The sequence below is a fragment of the Myotis davidii genome, unplaced genomic scaffold (genome assembly GCF_000327345.1).
Source record: "Myotis davidii unplaced genomic scaffold, ASM32734v1 scaffold223, whole genome shotgun sequence".
Classification (NCBI taxonomy): domain Eukaryota; kingdom Metazoa; phylum Chordata; class Mammalia; order Chiroptera; family Vespertilionidae; genus Myotis; species Myotis davidii.
Window position 1 is genome coordinate 4630025 of NW_006294609.1, and position 5322 is coordinate 4635346.

Here is a 5322-nt window from a genome sequence, read left to right on the forward strand (position 1 = left end):
TGCTGGGAGTTTTTATTTTTTTTTTATTACTGCTTCAATTTCATCAGTAGTTGTTGGCCTATTCAGGTTTTCTGATTCTTCCTGATTGAGTTTTGGAAGGTTGTATTTTTCTCTGAATATGTCCATTTACTCAAGATTGTCCAGTTTGTTGGAACAGAGTTGTTCAAAATATATATATATATATTTTTTACAATCCTTTGTATTTCTATGGGGTCCATTGTTACTTCACCTCTTTTGTTTCTGATTTTGTTTATTTGGGTCTTCTCTTTTTATTTCCTGGTGAGCCTGGCTAGAGGTCCATCAATCTTATTTATGCTTTTGAAGAACCAGCTCTTGGTTTTACTGATCTTATGTATTGTCTTTTTGTTCTCTATGTCATTTATTTCTGCTCTGATCTTATTTCCTTCCTTCTACCTGTTCTGGGTTTTTCTTATCATTCTCTTTCTAATTATTTAAGTTGTAATGTTAGATAACTTACTACCAGTTTTTCTTGTTTTTTGAGGTAGGCCTGTAGTGCTATTAACTTCCCTCTCAGGACTGCTTTCACTGTGTCCTGTAGGTTTTGGATTGTTGTGTGCTTATTTTCATTTGTTTCCAGATGTTTTTAATTTCTTCTTTGATCTCTTTGGTAACCCATTCATTGTTTAATAGCATTCTACTTAACCTCCCTATATTTGACCGTTTTTATTTTAGCTGATTTCTAATTTCATGCCATTATGGTCTGAGAAGATGCTTGATATGATTTCAATCTTCTTGAATTTGTAGAGACTTGGCTTGTGTCCTAACATGTTTATCAGAGTTATAGCCTCTTGTTGTATTAATCCCTGTAGCTCAGGTATCCTGGGCTGGGTGTTCTAGGGAGACTCTCTACTTGAGATATTTGAGTTCTCCTGATATAGTTGAGTCCTGAATGTTATTATCCCATTCATGGATGGAGTCTCCTCTCAGGGTGTCTGATTATGTGGCTTGCTCCCTCCCATGTCGTGCCAATCATTGTGAAGGCACTGACTGGACAGCACAAAATACAATATGACAAGACATGACACAAGGAAAAGAACATGAATGTACATAAGACACTTATGACTCCAATAAAAGTGACCACCAGAGAAAAAAGAATTAGAAAAGAGAAAAGAGTGTAAGAATGATAGTGAAACAAACAAAACAAAAAAAGAAAAAGAAAAAAATATATGGGGAGAAAACAACAACAACAACAAAACCAAATAAAATAAAAAGCACAAACAAAACAAAAAAACACCCAGAAAACAAAGTGGGGCACAGAATCTGTAGATGCAGAGCTTAAATAGAAAAAAATAAGGTTAGTGGATTGGAAGACTAGGGGAAGGTCCATGGTTTAGAATAGAGGGGAGAAAAGAAATGAGAAGACTAGATGAAAAATAAATAAATAAAATACATTTTTTTAAAAAAAAGGAGAATAGAGGAGAGAGAAGATAGGCCTAAATTTAAGAAGTGAAACAAATTTAAAAATTAGGAGAAGAAACAAACAAGAGAAGATAAAAAGAAAAAAAATGAGTAGTGAAGGAAGAAAAAAAGAGAAGGGGAAATGGAGTAGGAGCAGGGAAAAGGAAATTAGATATATGAATAAACCAACATAGACTAGAGTAATAACATATCAATAAAGCAGATAAAATCATTTTTGAAAAGGGAGAAAAAGGAAAAAAAGAGGAAAACTAAGACAAGGAAAGGACAAGAAAAATGGGAGGAAAAGAGAAAAGTGAGGAAGAAAAAGGTACAATAAAATTAAAAAAGGTAACATTAAAAATGATAGTAAAATTTAAAATAATAAAATTTAAAAATAAAAAAGGGAAGTATCGTTCACTTCAGCAGAGTTTTAATGCCCCATGGGAGCTGGTTTAAGACCCCATTCTCTGTTCTGTCTGTCAATTCTGGGTTTCCTGTTAGGTACTTACGTGCTAACCACTGTTGGGCACTGTCTTTGGCTTTTAGCACCCTGTTTAAAGGCACTGTCTTTTTGCTTTTGGCGCCCTGCTTGAAGCTCCAAATGATCTACAGGTCCTCTGCTTATGTGTCTCCACAGGCATTGGTTGCAAAAAGGTGGGGCCAAACAACCCCCTTTTCCTGTCTGCCAGCTGTCAGTCTTAATTACTCAAGTCTCTGTTTCTGACAGGGCTTTAGGTGGGTTGGTGCTGTTTCGCTTTCAGGGAATAAGATGGGTGTTCTTTTCCTGACTCAGAGCTACTCCTCTGCAAGTGGCCCAAAATATTACTCTAGCTTTGGTTGGTCAGAGATCTTTTTATGGAGACCAATGGGGTTGGGAGCAACCTGGAGTTTTTATCGGTCTGGTTCCCAGAACAACAGGGCAGATAGGCTCCTCTTCCAATCCAGTCCCTGAGGGCTCTTTGGGACTATTCAGACCTGTAAGTTTGGCCTCTGCAGTTTGTTTCCTCTGGAAAGCTCAAACTGCATGGTGTGGCAGGCTGTATTACCTGTCTTGAGGCTACTGGGAGAGGCTAGTTCTTCTGGGGAGAAATGGCCACTTAGGTTTGGAAGCTTAAGAATGTCTCAATGCAGGGCTCCTGGCCACATCTCCCTGCCTTGCTTCCCAGCCCAGCCTCTCCTCAGTCTGTGCCTCTCTCCTTGCACCAAAGCCTCTGGTGAATGTTTGCAATTGAAAAGTCCTGCATGCTGGATTTAGAGAATAAAAGCAAAGACAAAACAACAATGAAACTGTGGGTTTCTCTCCTACCAGCACCTCACAGCTCAGGTAGCCTTTTGCCCTTTGCTGAGCAGCATTTTGCGGTAGTGCTCTTATGTCCAGATTCCCCAGCAGCCAGCAGTCTTGTGGCTTTTCTTGTTCACAGTTGGATGTTACCCATGTTGGTGATGATAACAATTATCTACAATCAAGTCACAACACTGAATTTCCTTTATATTTATAGCATTCTGACCTACTATATGGTCATTTGAAAACATATTCTATTTCTCCTACTAAATTGTAAATCTCTAGGGGACGAGGAACAAGATTTGGTTAATGTGGCAATCACTGCCTTGGGCCCCGTTATGGGTAAGACTGGGAGGCATTTTATTCTTTTCCTCAAAGCCTGACTCAAGACCACCATGCCTTTAAAAGCAATCATGCTTTTTTAGACACTAAATCAAGGATTCTACCTTTCTCCATCTTCTAACCATATCTTCAGTCCTTAAGTGGATATGATTCAGGGCAGGTCTTGCACATTCCAGGCCTTTCTGTCTAAGCTTGATGCTTTTTATAGACGACTAAGTGAAGTAATAAAGAGATACATTTGCCACTCCTCCTCATCCATCCATCCAGCCAGCCAGCCATCCATCCATCCATCCATCCGTCCATCCGTCCATTCATCTGTTCATCTATTCATTCCACCGCTAATGAGTATGTACGTATGAATTGTTCTAGTTCTACGGAAATAGTAGTAAACAAGACAAAGTCTCTCTAATCCATTGAAAATTTAAAAAATTATAAACCTGACCTGAATAGGTGTGAAGTGACCAGAGCTGAAATGGATTAAAGGACCACTCCATCTGCTAAGTAAGTAAACAACACGCAAGGGCAACTGCAGAAACAGAGACCTCCTGAAATGTGTCAAGCTGTGTTCTGGAAGCTTGTGGGAGAGTGGGTGAAGTGCTGGTGGTGAGACAGGGTTGACCTGGGGATATTATGAGGTCAAGCTAAAAGGATTTGCTGATGAAACAGATGTAAAGTGTGAGAGGAAGGATGTAAAGAAGGATGTCTTTGCAGTAGCTATGCTCTGAGTAACTGCATGAATACCCTTGCCATTTACTGAGATGGGGATGCATGTGGAAAGAGCAGGGATGGAACCTGTTCAATTTGAGATGCCTGTTAAACACCCAAGTTGGCTCTTCAGCTATGCAGCATGATGTTTGTGTCTGGAAGTAGGAGAGAAGTCCGCTAGAGATATATATTTGAGAGTTGTCAGCTTATAGATGACATTCCAAGCCATGGGACTGGGTGAGACTGCCTAGGCAGCAAGTATAGCTAGGTAAGGGAACAGATCCCAGAATGGGGTGAGGACTTAGCTCCATAGCATTCCATGTGTAGAAGATGTTGATGGGATGAGAAGCATTCAGGAAAGAAGTGGAAGACAGAGTGTGGCCGGTGTGGTTGGAGTACCACCAAGAGAGTGTTGTCCTGAAAACCAAGAGAATAAAGTGTTTTCAGAAGAGTTATATACTTCAAATCCAGTCCATTCACAGATTCTCTTGATTCTACCTTCCAAATATATCTAGAATGTGACCTCTGTTCACCACCACCAACTCTCCAATGCACTGCAAGTTACCATCAACTCCATGGTAGACAACTGCAGAATTCTTTAAAGGGGGTCTCTGCTTCCTCACTGGCTCCCACAATGGCCTCTTTTGAACTCAGCAGGCAGAGTGATCCTTTTAAAAGGTAAATTAAAATATATCTATTATCTGTTCAATGTTGCTGGGAGGTCCATAAAGGGAGGAGTAAGTGTTGATCATTTGATTTCACAGTAGAGGGTTATTCATTGGCAACCCAGAATGGAGCTGGTTAGATGGACGGGTGGGGATGAAAGTTCATTCTAGCAGAATTAAAATATAAAAGATGAGTCAAAACACATTTATGAAGGTGTTCAACCTCATGAATATTCAGAGGAAAGAAGGTTATATAGCCACAAGGGCATATCACTATGTACCCACAAGATGGGCAATATAAGTGATAATTCCAAGTATTACTGTGGAACATTGGGCACTCTCATAATGCAAACTGGTATGCCACTTTGAAATAGCACTTTTTATTTCCTAGTCCAATTAAAGTCTCAAGTACCTTATCACTAAGCTATTTTACTCTCAGGCCAGGGGTGCGGAACCCGATTTCTGCCAAGGGCCATTTAGATATTTATAACAACAATCCCGGGCCATACAAAATTATCAACTTTAAAACTAGCCTGCTATACTTGGTCAAACATTTAGTCAACTCACCCCTAATGCTTTGGCAGGACCAGACCAAATGATTTCAAGGGCTGTATACATACTGCAGACATGACCCCTGTCTTAGAGAAAACCCATGGAAATGTCTAGTTATTTGTAACATGCTACTGGACAATAATAGTCACTGAAGCCCTCTTCAGCAGTGGTTCTCAACCTTCCTAATACCGCGACCCTTTAATACAGTTCCTCATGTTGTGGTGACCCCCGACCATAAAATTGTTTTTGTGGCTACTTCACAACTGTAATTTTGCTACTGTTATGAATCATAATGTAAATATCTGATATGCAGGATGTATTTTCATTGTTACAAATTGAACATAATTAAAGCATAGT